The 19,727-nt window shown below is 38.6% G+C and overlaps 1 long non-coding RNA gene across 2 annotated transcripts; it reads right to left on the bottom strand.

Moving 5' to 3' along the window:
• Positions 1 to 2,124: 2,124 nt before the first annotated feature.
• On the bottom strand, positions 2,125 to 18,171 carry LOC103886923. 2 transcript variants are annotated; one of them, XR_650787.3, is made up of 4 exons: positions 15,738 to 18,171; positions 15,058 to 15,162; positions 3,659 to 3,784; positions 2,125 to 2,451 (listed from the first exon to the last, which is right to left on the bottom strand). It is a non-coding gene; the product is annotated as an uncharacterized LOC103886923 (long non-coding RNA). The 2 variants fall into 2 exon arrangements; XR_650786.3 differs by having other exon boundaries at positions 15,083 to 15,162; positions 15,738 to 18,166.
• Positions 18,172 to 19,727: the final 1,556 nt, after the last annotated feature.

The following is a 19,727-nucleotide window of genomic DNA, read 5'->3' as shown; positions in this document are numbered from 1 at the left end:
CCTGAAGCAATCAATATGCTTTGATAATTTTCCTATCAGGTAATAATTTAAGCTCCAGAGAGAGAGAGAGGTTCAAAAATCTACGGTGCGCCGTAACCCTATTAATAAATCATAAAGATAAAAAACAGCTGTTAGAACAGGGTCACAAAGGAGAACAAGTACAAGTTTAGAGAACATTAAATGAACCCATCTGCCGAGAATGTTGTTTCTTATATTTTTGTGTGTAAAGTCAGTGAGTCAGCAAGTTCTTCATTTTTGTTTGAAAAGCAGCTGAAGAGCATAGCTAGTTCAGAGATCAGAAACCAAGGAATCCTGGAGAAGTATCCTGCAGCTTAGGGGCCTTTACCCAAAGTAACCAGAAAAGCTCTGAATCTGAAATGTTTACAATGAAACATGCCCCCACGAAATCCAGCTAATAACAGAGATGTGGTTTCATTACTATGATTTTAATTTGTCTGTAATGGACACAGTCAAGGAAACAATCAACACAGTAGAGAGACGACCTATGGGATGGGAGAAAACATTTGCAAACCATACATCTGATGAGGGTTCAAAATCTCTAAGGAACGCAAACAACTCAATAGTTAGAAAACAAATAACCCAATTTAAAAATGGAAAACACATCTGAACAAACATTTCTCAAAAGAAGTCACACAAATGGCCAACAGGCATATGAAAAATGCCCAATGTCACTAATCATCAGAGAAAGCAAATTAAAACCACAATGAGATATCACCTCACACCTGTTAGAATAACTATTATCAAAAAGACAAAAGATAAATTTTGGTGAGGATGTGGAAAAAAGGGAATTCTTGTACATTGTTAGTGTGAATGTCAATTAGTGCTGTAATTCTGGGAAATAGTAAAAAGGTTCCTCAAAAAAGTAAAAATAGAACCACCATATGATCCAGCAATCCTACTTCTGGGTACATGTACAAAGGAAATGAAATCAGTGTGTCAAAGAAATAGCTACACTCCCCTGTTCATTACAGCATTATTCACAATAGCCAAGATATGGACTCAAACTAAGTATCCATCAGCATAGGAATGGATAAAGAAAATATGGTATATATGCACAATGGAGTACTACTTAACCCTGAAAAAAACCAAAAATGTTGTCACTTGTGACAACATAGATAAATCTAGGAGATATTAAGTGAAATAAACCAGGTACAGAAAAATACTGCATGTTCTCACCTATACTTGGAATCTAAAAACGTTGAACTCATACAAGTAAGGAGTAAAATGGTAGTTACCAGGGAACTGTAGTCGAGGAGGGAGTTGAGATGTTGGTCAAAGGACACAAAGTTTAAGTTAGATAGGAGGAATAAGTTCAATAGATCTATCGTAAAACATGGTGGCTATAGTTAATACTAATATATTATAGTCTTGAAAATTGCTAAGAAATGTTAAGTATTCTCACTCCCTAAAAAATAAGTACATTAATTAGCTCAGTTTAGCTATTTTACAATGTATACATATTCCAAAAGGATGTGTTGTATGTGATCAGTAAAGATCATTTTTACTTGTCAATTAAAATTGTTTTTCATTTTTAAAAAACAGACATTTGGTTTTATGTCTGAGATTTTAATCTGTATGTAATGGACAGACTGAATTTGAATTATATCTGGGTTCTTGTGATGGTTTTATGAAAACGGATATCAAGATAGAGTGAAATAGGCTGTGTACACCACTATTGCAAAAACCAATAACTCAACATTTCTTTGGACTTAACAGCATGAAGATGGCCCTTCTGCATTGAATTAGTTCAATTGATATCAGTCTTCAGTTAAGTAAGAAAAGTTACTTTAAAAAACCAGCTGGCACTCATTTTTAAAATTGTTCGTTCCATAGCATTTGTTGTTTAAATGAATTCAGCAAGCTGCCAGCCTGTTCCTTCATATTAATCCTTCCAAGTATTTGAGAGGTTGCCAGAGCATGTCCTGACATTACAAAATCATTAAATAAAGCATTTTCAGTAACCAGTGTTGGAGAGAAGAGAAAAGGAAATGGGAGGGGAAGGGAGGGGAGAGAAGGATAGGGAAGGAAGAGATGAAGAAAAAGAGCAGAGAGAAATGGTCTGAAAGAAAGAGAATGAATGAATCAACTACAAATCCTACAGAATCCCTTCTGTTCATATCTTTTTGTTTGCTTTATTTTCCTGTCCCAATAACATTTGTTAAGAATGTGTTAATATATTTTAAAGGCTATTATTTCTTAATATAACTTCATAATAATAACGACTCTTCCTAAAGCCTTCAATTTTAATTTAGGAATGTTAAGGAAAGATGGATGTCCACAGCAGCAAAAGGGACACAGGTGCCCTTTAAAAGAACCAGGAACCATCTCTTCAGTGCACCAGGTTGAGTCACAGCTGCTCTTTGCTTAGCACGCTGATCAGGGGTACAAAGTGATGACTCTCTGGATGAACTTTTCAGACAGAAGGTCATTCTGTGGGAGATGCAGAAATGACAAAAGGTCAGCAATTCTGTTAGCTTTGTGGTTAAGTTTTCCACGGTCTTTCTTGTTAAGTAGATTATAGTGCTTGTTTTCTTCATTATCCAATTAAAGCATGAAAAACAAATGCTCCTTAATCAACAGAGACAGATGAAATATTCCCAAAACCTTTTTTGGAAGAATATATTGAAAAGAAGAAGCTAATGGAGAAACATGCAGGACTAAATACAACACGTAAATTGGTAGCTTATAAATCCCCTGCTGTCGCCCTGATTGCCAGATTAATGGCTTTCCTCTTTAGACTTCACTGAAATAATTTTAATTCTTGCCCACCAAGCTGTGAAAAGCTGAGAGTATAGGAAGTAAATAACTTTTTCAACTGGTTTGATGTTAGTTCTCGTATCTAACATACGACCACTCACCTTTGCTCTTGGTAAACAAGCAGCAGCAGATGAACAATGGGTAGCAGAGTTTTCATAGCTACTTCTGTGTTTCCAAGCTTGAGTTGTTTTGGATTTTTTGTGTTTATATTTAAGCAGTTAGACACATATATTAAAGTATCAACTGGCTTTTGCTTGCAGGAGTAAGACATGGTATTCAAATGTCAATTTTACTCTCCACATCACATCATTTTTATGAGGAGATGATTCTTTCCCCTCATTTTAGGAGTTTAAGGATTTGTCCCAAGATTTAACTTAAAAATAGTGTAAATAATTGATTATGAGAAAAATTATTAACAGTTGCAGCTCTTATGTAAGAATCTTACAAAAATCTTTTGTATCTAGTTGACTATTATTCAATAATGGCAACAATAGAAATTATTTTCCCAAGAGGTTTATGACTAATTTTATAACAGTTCCTGCTCACTTTCCTGTATTTCAGTAAACTCTTCTATAAAATAAAAATATTTGGATGGATAATTTTCAAGATTAATTTTGCTACTAAAATATCTTTCTAATGTTTATATGGTTTAAATAGACCATATGTGTTTATTTATATTCTTCCTTAACCTACTGGCCTCCTTTAAGTGGCATCTGAAGCAAGATTTCTCTTCAACATTTATAATGTTTCATAATCTCTTCTTCCTATAATTATATTCCCACATTTTCAATGACATTATCCATTTCCATCTCTTTGGCATGAAGCATATATCCTGTTGATGATCCATAGTTAGGTCAAACCATCGATTAGTTTTCATTACCTAAAATGTCTCTCTCCATTGAGGCAAGGTTTATTTACTCAATTCTACATTTGCCAAAGAAGAAACATTCATGCTTCAGAAGGTGCAGCGGAGGGCATCCACAGTGTTCACAGCCATATGGAGACACTGTCATGTAAACACAGAACAAAAAAGTCTAAGAGTCAACTTGAAAAGAATGTTTGCTGAGTGGTTACATTTGATAATTTGTTAAAAGTAAAATAACTAAAGTAGCTAATCACAGGATGAGTACAAAAGGAGTGAACACAACTATTCTGTAATAAGAGTGTAACATTAAAAGGAAACCACCTCATTAAACCCCATTAAGTGTACCCCCACGTAGTTCTCATTTCCACAGTCAGAGATCTCAAGCATCTTTTAGTTACTTCTTGATCAATATCAAACCAGTTACATTAGAAATACAAGGCAGTGATGAAGTTCAAAACAGGTAAATGTAGAGTAACTAAAAGGCAGAATTGTGTTACAAAATTCAGTCTAATACTTTGCTTCCAAGTTGTGGTATTGTGAATACCATAGTCTGTCTCCCAATATTTGTTCTCCCTTTATTTCAAAGTAATTGAACCTCATTTTTTTTTAGTTTTGTAAATCAGATCTCCATTTCCCCGTCTTCCTTGCTGCTTGGTGTGATCATGTGATTATGTTCTGGCCAATGAGATGTGCATGGAAATTTCCTCTGGCAGCCTGTGGCCACTCTGTGTCTCTTCCTCCTTCTTTCTGCCTGGAACACAGATGTGGTGGCTATACCATGTGGATAAGGGTACACATGTGTTAAGGTAGCCTGCCAATGTGAGACAAGGCTGAGTCCCTGGGCCCACCATGGATCAGTCCTGCCATCTCCACTCTGCCTTGCCCACCTCTAGACTTTACAAGAAAGCAATAAAATTCCATCTTATTTAAGTCATTGATATTCTAGAACTCTGTGATATGTAGTAAAACCTAGTCTCAACAAATATCACTGGCAAGTCAAAATATTCTGTAAAAAGTATATGTAAAGTCATGTGTGACACATCCAAAAACGAGCTCTGAAAATAGCTAGAAAGAATTCTAGTATGTTCCTAAACTGCAGGGTTGAGAGCCAGCAGCTCAACTCTGTCATCCACAAACCAATCCTGTGTTCTTAATTGGGGATATAATCCTGTTCCAGATCATTATAGGTTTGACTTTCTATTTTACTTCATATTAGCTTCTGAGGACTTTACACAGAGCAGCCTAGTAGCTAAGCCTAATAACCCAGAACTACCAAAATATCCATAAGTGATTCTAATCAAGACTTTTCCATGATTACCTCGGATAATGTCTCTTTTCCTGGTGATCCTACATATCAATAAAACACCTGTGAGAAACTGCTTCTCCTGGATATGGGGAGTAAAAATTTGACTGATATATTTCATCGATTAAATCATTCCAATTCAATGTCTTACTGCCAATGTTAGCAGATGTTCTGCTGTATTTTCAAAGGGGGTAAATATTCAAAGGTGATGGAATTTTCCACCACTTCTGTATCAATTTGGATCTGTCCAAGTCTTACTGTTGGTCATTGTTTTCCATTTCCTAAATGTCTCAGAGATTTCCACTGTTTATATTGATTTCCTTTGTTCACCTAAGGGATTTTGAGAAAAATAAAAACAGTCCACAATAATTGAAAAGCTCTCTTCCTCATAACCTCCTATCATTCTCTCTCAGGTTGACAGAGAAAAGAAGCCTCCATGAATATTTTAGGATATCCTTTATTCCCCTAGTTTTTCCGTCTTGCACGTGGAAGGCACCTTCCTAACTTAGTGTTGTCTGTATAAATCACACTTTGTTCACTGGCATACAGTGAAGCAAGATGTTTTATTTCCCCTTTCGGGTAACTGCATCTCATTTATTGCCTGGCAGTCCCTAATTATAGTATTTTTTTTTTTCATTTTTATCTTATAAAGTAATGACATTGTCCATTTCCAGTGTCAAAAACTTACTTGCCTAACTTGGCATTAATTTATGATCTCAGTTCACTGTGTGCCATACACAATCATTAGGAATCACAGTGAAATCACTAGGAATTCCAGTATGTCTTTGCTGTGTTAGTCAATGTGTCTGGGTGTGTTCATGTTTCTGTAAAGAACTTTATGGTCTTCTTTTTCACTTTTAAGACAGAAAAGTGCATTCTATGCATATGCATTCCAAGTTTTACAGAGGAAAGCAAGTTTTGTAAATTTTCCACATTACATTGACTTATCTGAATGTTATGCCCAATAAGCCCTAGAAAATGCAGTTTCTATTCTGCTTATCCTTAAATACCTACCAATGTATTTATGGATAATTGGCAAACCATTCATCAGGGGAACTGATCAATATAGGAAGCAAGAAAAAGGTTGCTGTTCTTTTTTAATTTGCCTCTTTAATTTGTTCTTCTTTGATTTGGAGTAGCTTAAGTAGTGACACTTGAAACACAGAAAGCTATCATAGATCTACAAACAAAAATACACAGCACAGACAGTAGAGCCACAGTCCTAATTACACAATCTGTTTATCATACATATTATAATGCATATTCTTATTTTAGTAGTTTTTAGCTTTATTCTATTTTTGCCATTCATTTCAGGAGCTACCCCACATGTCACCTTCTACATGAAGAGTTCCCTTCGTTAAAGTGAAAAGACAGCCTACACAATAGGAAAAGATATTTGCAAATCATATATCCAATAAGTGATGTGAATTAGGTCATTCTTGTTACACCCAGCTAAAACAGAGTCAAGAAGCCACCGGGAGAAGCACTCAGGGAATGCAACAGCACTCTGAGAATGTAATTCTCTGCAAGCCTGGATGCTGAAATCGCCTGCTGTAACCTGAAACCAGTTTTATCTCATGACTGCTGAAACAACCTGCTGCAACTCTAAGACTGGTTTTACTGCCATCACTCACCAATGAGAGCTTGCCAGCTCCCCAAAACTTGACTAATGCCAAAGAACTTTCTGGAAAACAATACATAACATTTATCTTTTTTATAAACTCCCAATCTTCTCTTTGTTCTTCAGATACACTGAAGACCATCCTATCTGTATGTATGTCCCTCATTGCAATTCTTGTATCCCAAATAAAATGTTAAATTTAGAACTTCTTCTCTGTATTTTTATTTTGATTTCAACAGGCGTATGTATCTAAAATATTTAAGGACCCCTGCAAATCAACAATAAAAAGAAAAATAACACAATTTAAACATGGGCAAAGATTTTAATAGGTATTTCCCCAAGGAAGATATACAAATGGCTAGTGGGCATATGAAAAGATGCTCAACATTATTTGTTATTAGGGAAATCAAGTACAAATGACTTCATATCAACTAGGGTGGCAAAAGTAAAAAATAGGGACAATAACAAGTATTAGAAAGGATGTGAGTCATTGGAACCCTCAAACAGAGCTAGGGGAATGTAAAATAGGGCAGTCACTTCGGAAAACAATTTTGCAGTTTCTCAGGGAGTTAAACATAGAGTTACCATATGACCCAACAATTCACTTCTAAGTATTATCCAAGAGACATGAAAATATATGTCCATATAAACCCACACATGAATGTGTATAGCAGCATTATTTAGAATAACCAAAAAAGTAGAAATGTCCATCAAATGATGAATGGATAAACAAACATGGTATATTCATATAATGGAGTATTATTCAGCTATACAAAAGAACCAAGTACTGATACTGGAAACAACATGGGTGAACATTAAAAACATTATGCTAAGTAAAAAAGAGCCAGACACAAACACATTTTGTGATTTAATTTTTATGAAATGTCCAGAATAGGCAAACCTATAGAGACAGAAAGTAGATTCAAGACAAAAAGTAGAAATCTAAAGACACAAGTAGAGACTGAAACTAGGTTGCCAGAAACCTGGGAAGAGGGAAAAGGAGATGACTGCTAATGGGAACAGGGTTTCTTTTCAGGATTGTGATAGTGTTCTATTATCAGATAGTGGTGATGGTTGTACAATTTTGTGAATATATTGAAAACCCTGAGCTGTAAACTTTAAACTAAAAAATATATATTTAAAAACCTGTGGCTGAGTGTAATGGCTCATGCCTGTAATCCCAGAACTTTGCATGGCTAAGGCGAGAAGATCACATGAGCCCAGGAGTTCAAGGACAGCCTGAGCTGTAACAAAGTAAGACTCCATCTCTACAAAAAATTAAAAAATTAGCCAGGCATGGTGGCATGCACCTATAGTACCAGCCACTCAGTAGGATTGCCACTTGAACCCAGGAATTCTAGGCTGTGTGAGCTATGATTGTACCACTGCCCCCGCAGCCTGGGCAACAGAGCAAGACCCTGTCTCTAAAGAAAAAAAAAATTGCCATCTCACTAGTTAGAGACATTCAATCTAAGATGGGTGTGAGATATGGGATTGAAAGAGAAAAATAATCTGATAGATATGGTACCATGTCATCTGAAGCAAAAGGAAAAAGAAATCTTCCCAGTTGCCTTTCCCTTCCTTCTGAAGCCCTATTCTTTCTGAGGCTGCAGTGGGAAATGGAAAGCAGTATATGAGAGGCAAGTGTGATCAAGTATATAGCAAACTGTATCTAATAACAGTATATTACACCCAGATCTGTCACTCCAGGCTGGTCATGACAGTTATAGAAAGCAAGAGGAAAGGGAAGAGGGGAGGCATTTGCTACCTGGTATTAATAAAGATCTAAGGCTCATACAACATATCGTCCCATAGACATTTCATCCCAGTCTACCCAAACAAAATTTTGCCAGAAGTCAGACAAAACCACTCCATATGCTCTTGCTCTCATGACCCCTACAGAGGAATGCCTTGAACTAGACTTCAGCATACATTCTTTGTTTTTTGAGATGGAGTCTCTCTCTCTGTCACCCAGGCTGGAGTGCAGTGGCACAATCTTGGCTCACTGCAACCTCCGCCTGCTGGGTTCAAGTGATTCTCCTGCCTCGGCCCCCCAAATCACTGGGATTACAGGTGCCCACCACCATGCCTGGTTAATTTTTTGTATTTTTTAGTAGAGACAGGGTTTTGCAATGTTGGCCAGGCTAGTCTTAAACTCCTGACCTCAGGTGATCCACCTGCCTCGGCCTCCCAAAATGCTGGGATTACAGGCTTGAGTCACAGCACCCGGCCAGCATACGCTCTTGAGTTCTATATTTTGAGGTTACAAGAGACCCTCTCACTCTCCTCTCAGCTATTAAGGCCTGATTGACATTATGCCATAGAGTAACTAGTTCTAGGCTGTTTTTCTTTGTATCTAATAGACCTATGGGTCTTGCAGGGAAAAAATGGAGAACAGTGCTGAGCAGCCAGGGACGAGCAGGCAGCTAACTGTGCTGAATGTAGAGCTGGAACCACAACCGGTAGTTACCAGTGTCTCACCCTCCTGCAGGCAGGATGCCTGAACCTGACCCACCACCTGCATAGTCTCTATAGCCACTCCTACGCTCTGAGCTGTAGACTGGAAATGGTTCCAGCCCACGTGCTTTTGTCACAGATGCTGCCATATATGGACATGCTGAGCTCTTTCCATTTAGGTAGCAAAAAATGCTGATCTTAATTTTTATTGATCTACGACAAGGAAAGTAATTTCCATCTTATATTTCACAGCTTGGAAACTTTACTGGACAGCCTGGCCTTTGAGACAAGCAGTCTTGACTCTGCTTCCCTTGGGCAACTTATATTATTAACCTCTTTGAACCTCAGATATCTCCTCTGTAAAATGATAATATCTAATTCAAAAAGTTGTTGTGTGGATTAAATGAAGACAACTACTACAGAGTATCTAACGCATGTGCTAGCTCATCATCTACTTAGAATGAGGGTCGCCATTATTATTGATGTTCTTATTTATTTATTTATTTATTTACAGACACAGTCTCATTGACTCTTGCCCAGGCTGGAGTGCAGTGGCTCCATCCTGGCTCATTGCAACCTCTACCTCTTGGGCTCAAGCAATTCTCCTGCCTCAGCCTCCCAAGTAGCTGGAACTACAGGTTCGCACCACCACTCCTGGCTGATTTTTTTTATTTCTAGTAGAGATGAGGTTTCACCATGTTGGCCAGGCTGGTCTCAAACTCCTGACCTCAGGTGATCTGCCTGCCTCGGCCTCTCAAAGTGCTGGGATTATAGGCATGAGCCACCATGCCTGGCCTTGTTTATTTTTAGCTGCAAAGTTTCCTAGAGGGAGGAAGGCCAATTCACTAAAAATCAATTCTTGAAATAATCAACTTACAGAATAACCAAAATTTACGAACTGCCATTTTCAGCAGTTTCTATAAACATGTTTTAGTTTTGATAACATGTAATCAAATACATTATTTTGTATATTGGCTAAACTAAACTTAATTGGCTACCTTGATAAAATATTCCTAATAGAATGTTAAAATGGTGAGAAATCCTATATTTACTGAAAATGTCACTCTGAACCACTTTTTCCATCCAATATTTTGGCATTCAATATGTGACTATTGATTTTTTCAAGTGCTTTATTTATTCATTTATTTATTTATGAGACAAAGTCTCACTCTGTCACCCAGGCTGGAGTGCAGTGGCATGATCTCTGCTCACTACAACCTCTGCTTCCTGGGTTCAAGTGATTCTCTTGCCTCGGTCTCCTGAGTAGCTGGGACTACAGGCGCGAGCCACCATACCCGGCTAATTTTTTGTATTTTTAGTAGAGATGGTGTTTCGCGGTGTTATAATGAAATTATTTTTTCCAAAATGTAAACATTCAGCATATGCTGAAGTCTAGTTCAAGGCATCCCGCTGTAGGGGTCACGAGAGCAAGAGCACATTTAGTATTATTTCACCAATTCTTCAAATGGCATAGCAGCCTTAATTTACATTTTTAGCAAGAGATTTCTAATTTAACTAAGTTAAATGTTAATATGCAGATGATTCAAATTTCAATTAAAATTAAATTGAATGTTTATTAAATTAAAAATTTAAATTTAAAGAGCATATGATATAAATCACAATTAACCAGGGGTCCTAATCAAAGATAAAATCCTGGCATTTTGATTTCTAACAAATTCATACACAGAAAGATGCGTAGCAATGTGCAGAAAATTTCAACTTAAAAATATAACCCTGCTCAAATCAGTGGAAAGGAAGCAAGGATGTTTAGAAGGGAATAGTTTAATGGATGAGATGTCTTGTACATCAAAATAATTTGATATATACTCAGAATCAATGTAAAATTGTAAAGGAAATATTAAGAAGCTACTTAGAAGTCTGAAAAGTACTAAAATTTAGACCCTAAGTGTTAACAAACTGAAAATTATGTTTATTATTTTGAAACAAAAATCAGTATAAACTGAAAATTTTTCATTTGACATGCTAATTATTGTTCGGAAAACTATGTTCAGAAGAATACGTTTAATCATCATAACTATTATAGACATTTTTCTAAAAGTTGTTAAGCCATCTTTTTAAAACTGTTCATTCTCATCAGATTAATCCAGGACCTTTGTAAGGGAAGGAAAATCCATGATTTAAAATGCCTCTCCTTTGTTCTTCCTGCACCAGTTGGAGAGAGATGAACTGCAAGCACCATTCCAGGCTAAAATAACAGGAGGACCTCGTTCCAACCAAAACTCTCCAGATGTTGCTTGATTATAGGAAGTTCTACCCACATCTCACCAGCCACCAAAACAGAATGAGTTTCATGCCTCATGAAAGCCGTGAGACCCCTCTAGGGTCTGACTCTCAGGACTTCCACCTCTATTTCCAGGAAGTAGAACAAAGTTCCAGAAAAGAAAGCCAACTGCTGAGTTGAGCCTTGTCCAGTAATTACTCCTAGTTCCCAGTTAGGAAATGAGGAAAACAAGTAGTTCACCAAGTGATCGAAATGGCCAAGAATGAAATTTACTGATTTACTAAAAAAAACCAAAAACATTAAAATGGTTTTAACAGCCTTAAAAGCAATGACTTAACAATGTTGAGAAAAATGTCCCAATATAGTTACTAATGATTAAATGTACTTCTCTGAGCTTAATGTAGTGTCCTTCCCATGAGAGGTCTCTGTGGTGAGCGGGCTTGGCCCACAGGTTCCACAGGTACAAGTAGAAGACAAAAGCTAAAACACAAGAATCAGAATCGCGGAATCCTGTCAAAGGCAGCACACAGAGGAGAAACTAGAGAGGTGTGGCCGGAAGGAGCTAGGAAGGTGAGGAGGCATTAGGCAGTGACTCTGAGTCTAATAAGGTCAGTCTAATAAGGTCACTAAATAAGGTCAGAGAAGAGGATGAAACTGGATTTGTCAGTTGAATTCCACAGATTGGGTGAGCAAACACTCAGAACAGTCAGGAGATTGTTGCAGGGGATTTGGTTGAGTTAAAGGTAGGAGGGTGGAATTAATATACTCCTTCTTGTAGCCGGCAGTGAGATTTTTCCTTCCATTCATTTACAGTTTGGGTAGGCAGCCCTACTGGATGTCATTTCCTCTTTATTGGGTGACCTTGAAGGTCACCTAGATGAGAGGCAACAGAGAGACGCGTGGGCTTTGGAACTGGGATCAAACTTCAGAAGGGACTCTGTGAAGTCAACTTACAGTCTGCGAGACATTGTAACATTTACTTTACCTGCCCAATGAGCATCTGAAATATGAGGATAATTACACCACCTTCATAGAGTTACTGAGACCAGTACCTGAGATCAGAGATGGAAAGTGCTAGAAATATCTAGTGCTTGATGAACAGCAGATGCTAAATAATCATAATATCAACCTCCCTTCCTATAGAAATTGTCCCCCTAAATGACTTTGCATCTTACCTTTGATATATCTAGCCTTTACACTTTCTTCAAGAAACCTGATCTCCCTAAACCAGGAAGTGAAACATTGGAGTTGAGTCATACTGTATGTGATTGAGTGCTTATGGTTTGCTGCCTGACTCCTTTGTTCTTCATATATTCCATCACTGACTTTCTTAATGACACACATATAAGATTAAACTTGTTTTATTTATTAGGAAAATAATTTTCCTTACTTATTTTGATGACTTTATAAAAACTGGCTCATAGGTCACTTTTCATAATTGCTCCCATTTGGCTGCCGGTTTATAATTTATAATTACTAGCAATGGCAAACTCTTACCTTTGGCAGCACATAAAAAAATAACTGCCAAGTGCCCAGCCAGCTCTCTGTTAAGGCAGCTGCATTTCTGAAAGATACAGTGCCAGAGATCAAATGTTTTGATGACACCATTATAAATTTGGTAGCTAGTCTTCTAGGAGCTTCTAAGGAATTGTTCTCTGAAAAGTCTCTGAAGTCTGTTTCCTTTGTGTCTTTTCAGCCTTTTAATTAGGCACTGAATTACCCTCTCTAGTCTAGAAATAGGGACTCCCAGAGAAAGCACATTGGTCCTTATTGCATCTGTGCAGTATTTCCCAATCTGACATCAATATCCCTGTCCCTAACATGCCCAAGGCAAATGGTATTAAGTAATGTGTACCAAAGGCTGTGGCTGTGAGATTTCTCTTTAAGAATTTATATGCACTCTACAGGGGATTTCCCAATAGTTAATACCTCCATGCAGTGGGTCCCAAAACTAGTAAAATTATTGGGAACTTTTGCTTAGGGAATGAAAGGATCAAAATGCTGGGAACTTAGAAATGGTTGTTTTTGAGATGACACGTAAACTGTTAAGAGAGAAGCCTTTTCATGCAGCAGAAGGAAACATTTAAAAAGCAGAGAAAGAGAGCGCCTTCTACCAGTGAGCAGGAGTTAGGGGAGGGTTAGGAGACAGGGCAGAGAGAACAAATAGCACGTTACCAACGTGTACCCCCTCATAGTTCACTATTGAGCATTTCTCTGTCCCAATATTTCTTTGTGTGTGTGTGTGGTGTTTTATTTTTTTATTTCTGTATCACCCTTTGTGGAGTCATGTGGTTCCTCAACTTGAACATAAACCAAGTAGGGAGAAAAAGGAGCAGGAAAAGACCCACCCTTGTAGCTGTTCAAAGTGCTCTCATTTTCCAGAGTTAAGAAATGGCATTTTCTGAATGTATAATCTTTTTTTTTTTTTTTTTTTTTTTTTTTTTTTTGAGACAGAGTCTCACGCTGTCTTCCAGGCTGGAGTGCAATGGCGTGATCTCGGCTCACTGCAAACTCCACCTCCCAGGTTCAAGCAATTCTCTTGCCTCAGTCTCCCAAGTAGCTGGGATTACAGGGGTGCGCCACCACACCCAGGTAATTTTGTATTTTTAGTAGAGACAGGGTTTCGCCATGTTGGCCAGGTTGGTCTCAAATTCATCACTCATCAGGTGATCCACCCACACTGGCCTCCCAAAGTGCTGGGATTACAGGCATGAGCCACCGCCACCTGGTCTGAACGTATAATATTTTGAAATTATTTCCATTTAACTGGTTTCCAGAATGGAAATCACTTCAATAGTTTCAGTTCAGAGGTCAGCATAAAAGTAATTCAAATATCTGGAGTCTTGTTTTTTCCCTTTTTTCTTTTTTTCTGAAATAATGTCATCATGTAAAGATAATAAAAGAATCTATTGGAAAATTGGTGATACTCTAAGTACCTAACACCTCCTATCTAATAACTTGAAAGTGCTTCCTTTTGAATATCATAACATAAATGTTTGACACTTTTCTGTTAGCCTAATAGAATACAGAGGCATTTCCAATTTAAAATGTAAGGTTGACGATTTGCAAGAAATACTCATTAAGTCTCACACTATCTCTTGTTTTCAGTATGATGAAACTTTCCTCTTTGGACTTACATAAGATCACCAAGGAACCCTTGAGTGGAGGAAGAAAATGCGGTTTTAGTTTATGAACACTTAACCATATAATGCCCTCCCAAATCAGTGTAGCTGTGGCATTCCCCGCCCCCACACCCTCTCCACATGTAAGTTATTTGGCAATTGAATTGATAGCTAAATAAGATTCTGCTAATTGAATTGATAGCTAATTGAATTGATAGCTAAATAAGATTCAGACCTTGAAATCTAGAAAAGCCAGACACTATTTTAGCATACACTGCACAGGACTAAAAATATCTCAAGCTGTTATATTTGCATTACCATGAAATTGAATAAAGGAAGATCAAGATCTAGATATATGAGCATGTTTAAATATTATCCCTTAAGTTATTTGCTTAGTTTCTAAGGCATGTTACTCTCCCTCTGTTTTATCTGTAGTTGTGGGAGGTCTAAATGCAGAGCCAACAAGGAGTGCTTTGTGAAGCTCAGCTCTGTGGTGTCAGCAGTGAGGGAGTGTTCGTGGGCCTCCTGGCCCTGACTTGGTAGGCAGAGCTGGAGTGCAGTCAAGACTGGCTTCTTTTGCATCAGGCCATTTCTCAGCCTCGCTATTGGCCTACAGAACAACTTTCTGCTGCCGTGAGAGAAGCCTATGTCTTGCTGGCTGGGCAGTACCTGGTGTCGAGAATCTTCCACTCACCGTCCAACTTGGTCATCATCACACCACTTTTACTATCTGACATGGCAGGCACAGGCGGCTGTGAACACCTCAGCAGATTCCTGGAAGAAACAAATAAGATTATAAGATTGCAATGGATTTGGTTTTATAGCTCTCAAGTCTATCCAAAACCTGCTAAAGGCCTTAGTATTTGCAAACATTCAGGGAAAAAGAGAGAAAAAGAGCAAATTACCTTCCCTTTAGAAGACGAGGGAAAACATTTGCTCAGATGCAAAGATAATTAAGAAAGTAGCCAAAACTCTTGGAAGCTGACGCTTTTTGACATAGAGTTTCCAAAAACAAAGTGTTACTGATGGCAACATTAATTCTTCTGCACCCCTGTGCATTGTGGAGTATTTCCAGGGTAAGGCCTGAGGCACTCAGAAGATAAAGCTCACCAAAGGATAATATATCCCGCCTTCCCTCCCCTGACTCTCTCCAGACATTGAAAAGAAAAAAATGCAGGTTTTTTTCATCCACTACCAGCTGCAGAATATGAATGTTTGTTATTTGAGGCAGCTGTGTCTTCCCCCTTTAAATCAATGGAAATCTAATGCCATGCAGTGCATGCCAGGTGGAGACAAATTCATCTCTTAGCATGAATGTCTTGCATCACATAACCCAAAAGAGTGCTTACCTGGGTCCAAGGAAAAATTAATTCTTCTTCTAGTCAAGTGAGGCTCCCCATAGGGTCTTTCTCCAACATTATACTTCAACTCTTCCCCAAGTCCTGAGTACCCTGGCTCTCTCTAGCCAGGTTTTAGTGGTCAGCTTCCAACACTGAGGATTTCTTCTGTCCCACCTGTCTGTTTCTGGGAGGAGCTGGGAAGGAGGGCAGCCCTGCAGTTCTGTGTGTGCTGAGAACGTTCACCGGTGACCTAGTACAGCCCTTCCTCCTTCCTTCTTCCCCTGCCTCCTCCTCCACTCTTCCTCCCACAGACGGCTCCAGAACTGCAGAATATTTGATCACAATATTGCTGTTACCACACAGCAAATATTTCAGATAGTTTTTAGTTAGGAATAAAAAAGATCCTGGTTTGTGAGGAGTCAAAAGGCAAATTTTTGGATCATCTCAAATTATGGAAACTATTTCAAAACTGTACTGTATAGTGATGACACCCAGACGCTAGAATCAGCCTGAGTCCAAATTTTCCCCTCATTGTAAGACACCTTGAGAAATTCACGGAACCTTCCATAGCCTCAGCTTTCTCATGAGTAAAATAAGAATCATTCAAGAATTAAATGGGATAATCTATATGAAGAGCTTTTTATGTTCCTGGCACACAATTGTTTAATAAATATTAAGAGTTTTATTAAATCATAATACCTATTCTATAATTCTAATAATACCTCTTTACCAGGGATATCATACTTAAAAGGTATAGAAATTATTAATAAAAGCAAAATTCTCAGTAAGTTTTGGAAAATTAAGATTGAAATGAAAGAAATTAAACCTCTAAATAAAGTGTGTGCAACAACATGTCACAGTCAACACTTTCCTAGAAAAAGACTTTATACTTTGTAGTAAACATGAAAACTAGGACCTTAGCAGAGTTAATAAAGGTCAGACTTCAGGACATTGTATCTGCAGTCTTGGCATTGTCATTTGGGCATCGTAAACTCACTGACCTTCTCACAAACTGAATTGCTCCTACATATGTTGCAGTGTTGAACGTGCCTATTGGTCCCCAGACAAAGGGAAACTAAAAGGTATGACTCTTGACCAATAAGAAGCATCCTCCCTTTTGTAGTTCGAATTGTGTCCTCCAAATGGATATGTTTAAAGCCTAACAGTACCTTAGAATGTGACCTTACCTGCTAATAGGGTCTTTAAAGATAATTAAATTAAAATGAGGTCGTTAGGATTGGGCCTTAATCCAGTGTGATTGGTATACTTATACAAAAGGGAAACCTGAACCCAGAGACACAGGCAGGGAGGATATCATGTGAGCATGAAGGCAGAGATTGGGGTGATGCACCTACAGGCCAAGGAACACCAAAGATTGCCAGCAAAGCACCAAAAGCCAGGAGAGAGGCATGGAGCCGACCCTCCCTCAGAGCCCTCAGCAGGCGCCAGTCCTGCTGACACCTTGGTCTTCGAATTCAGCCTCCAGAATTGCAAGACAATAAAGATCTTTGTAAGCCAATCCGTGTATGGCCCTTTGTTATGGCAGCCCTAGTAACTAATGCACTCCCTTAAAATTCTACCTGTTTTTCTAACTATTCCAGCTGCTACACTGGGCCGCAGCCTCCACTTCTCTGCTTGCTATTGTGTTGGTGATTGCTATTGCATATCCTCTTAGATGCCCTTTAGCTTTTCTGTTGTTGTTCGTTTTTTCACCCTGTTGAGTCTTTAGAATAATTGGCATGTCTTATTTTGAGTCTTACTAGTTAAGGTTGAGAATCAGCTCAGTCTGGAAACCAAGTGTTGGGCCTGGTTTAAAGTAACACGACTCCATTCTGCCACAAGGGCTGCAAAGGCAGCAGGAGCTAACAGATTGGCTCAACCCTGAATGTCTTCAGAATCTCAGACTTTCACACTGATCATGGTTCCAGCTGCTAACATGATCACCTGTTTGGCTTTTTCTCCAGTGCATGGACGAGTATCAGAGAAGAGGTTTGCCATGTTTTTCAGCTCTCTGGCATCCAACAACTGACTACAACGAGCACCCTAATTTTCCTTTGAGGGAAGTCTTTCACTATAAAATTCCATTTGAGATGTTCTCTAATCCTGACTGCCTCCTCCCAGGAATGAAGGGACCTAAATCCTACCTGGCCTTTTAGTATAGCCAGGGAGTCAGCCTGTCAGACCTCCTTCCTGGAAATTTGAATCCTGAACAAGGAAAACATATTTTTTGGATTTCAGACTCATCCCAGCAGCTACACAAAGACCAGATGGCTTCTGCATCATCATTTCTGATGCCAAGCCTCTGCAGTTGCCTGGTAACTGCCACTTTTCCAAGACATGTGCTTCAGCCTCTTGTTAATACTTTAGCCCCTGGTATGCTTCCAACATATTCCGACTTCCCCCCCTGCTTCCTCCCTTCCTCTCTCCTATCCTCCCTCTTTTTCTCTGTTTCTCTTCTTTCTTTTCCTTTCTTTCATTTCTTTTTCTTTTTTTTTTTTTTTTTTTTTCAGACGGAGTCTCACTCTGTCCCCAGGCTGGAGTGCAGTTGCGCGATCCCGGCTCACTGCAAGTTCCGCCTCCCGGGTTCACTCCGTTCTCCGCTTCAGCCTCCTGAGTAGCTGGGACTACAGGCACCCGCCACCGTGCCCGGCTAATTTTTTGTATTTTTAGTAGAGACGGGGTTTCACCGTGGTCTCGATCTCCTGACCTTGTGATCCGCCCGCCTCGGCCTCCCAAAGTGCTGGGATTACAGGCGTGAGTCACCGCGCCTGGCCTCTTTTCTTTTTCTTTCCTTGTTTCTTTCTTGATTTCTGTCCCTCTCTCTTTCTTTCTCTCTCTCTCTTTCTTTCTCTCTCTCTTTCTTTACTTGTCTTAGGATGACCCAAGTTGGTCTCTGTAGCTTGCAACCAAGTAATCTGACATATTCAAGGGCTACTGAAGAGACAATGCTGGACTAGGGCACAGCTTCACCTCCTATGAGCAATGGAGTATTAGGAAAATCTCTTGGCCACTTTGAGTTTGTTTGCTCATGCAGAATGTGAGACTGATAACTGCCTTCTTTACCTCTGAGACTTGTGCAACCAGTAAATGGAATAATGATGGTACTAAAGATAGTGATGATAGTGCCATTTGAGTCTCGTAAGAATAACATTCAGGGAAAAGATACAGAGGTGAAATGGAAGGTGCAATACTTAATTCGCTTTTCAAAATTACACAATAGAAGTTGGGTGTGGTGGCTCACATCTGTAATCCTAACACTTTGGGAGGTGGAGGAGGGCAGATCTCTTGACCCCAGGAGTTTGAGACCAGCCTGGACAACACAGTGAAACTCTGCCTGCCTCTACTAAAAAAAAAAAAAAAAAAAATACAAAGAATTAGCCAGCCAGCATGTGCCTGTAATCCCAGCTTAGTTTGAGACCAGCCTGGACAACATGGTGAAACCTTACATCTACTGAAAAAAATTAGCCAGCCAGCATGTGCCTGTAATCCCAGCTACCCAGGATGCTGAGGTGGGAGAATCACCTGAATCCAGGAAGTCAAGGCTGCAGTCAGTCATGATTGCACTACTGCACTCCAGCCTAGGCAATGGGAGTGACACCCTGTTTCAAAAAAAAGAAAAAATTACATAATTTATTTCCTCCCTAGTATTGGAATAAAATAATTGAAAAATATATGTTAACGCATGAAGAAAGAGAAGAATTCCTTAAAAGACGTATTCAGTATTACATAAATAACACTCCTCTTGGTTTACTTGTGTTGTAAATGTGGATTTCTTCATTTTCGGTTTTCTTAAAGAAAATTCTAGCTGTATGTGTTACAATTAAACTTGTGAGCCCACCCATACCAGATTGTACAATAATACCCCCAAAATACAATGTCTGTAATATCTTTTGTTCATACCTTACTGTTTTTAGCTATTTTTTCCAATAAACATGTTTATTGAATTATACACTCAGAAAAGTATACAAATCATAAAAGTACATTTCACTGGATTATCAC

This window comes from Papio anubis, chromosome 8, assembly GCF_008728515.1.
Source record: "Papio anubis isolate 15944 chromosome 8, Panubis1.0, whole genome shotgun sequence".
NCBI classification, from domain to species: Eukaryota; Metazoa; Chordata; class Mammalia; order Primates; family Cercopithecidae; genus Papio; species Papio anubis.
Note: the sequence above shows the minus strand (reverse complement) of the source record. Positions and strands in the feature narration are given on the sequence as shown.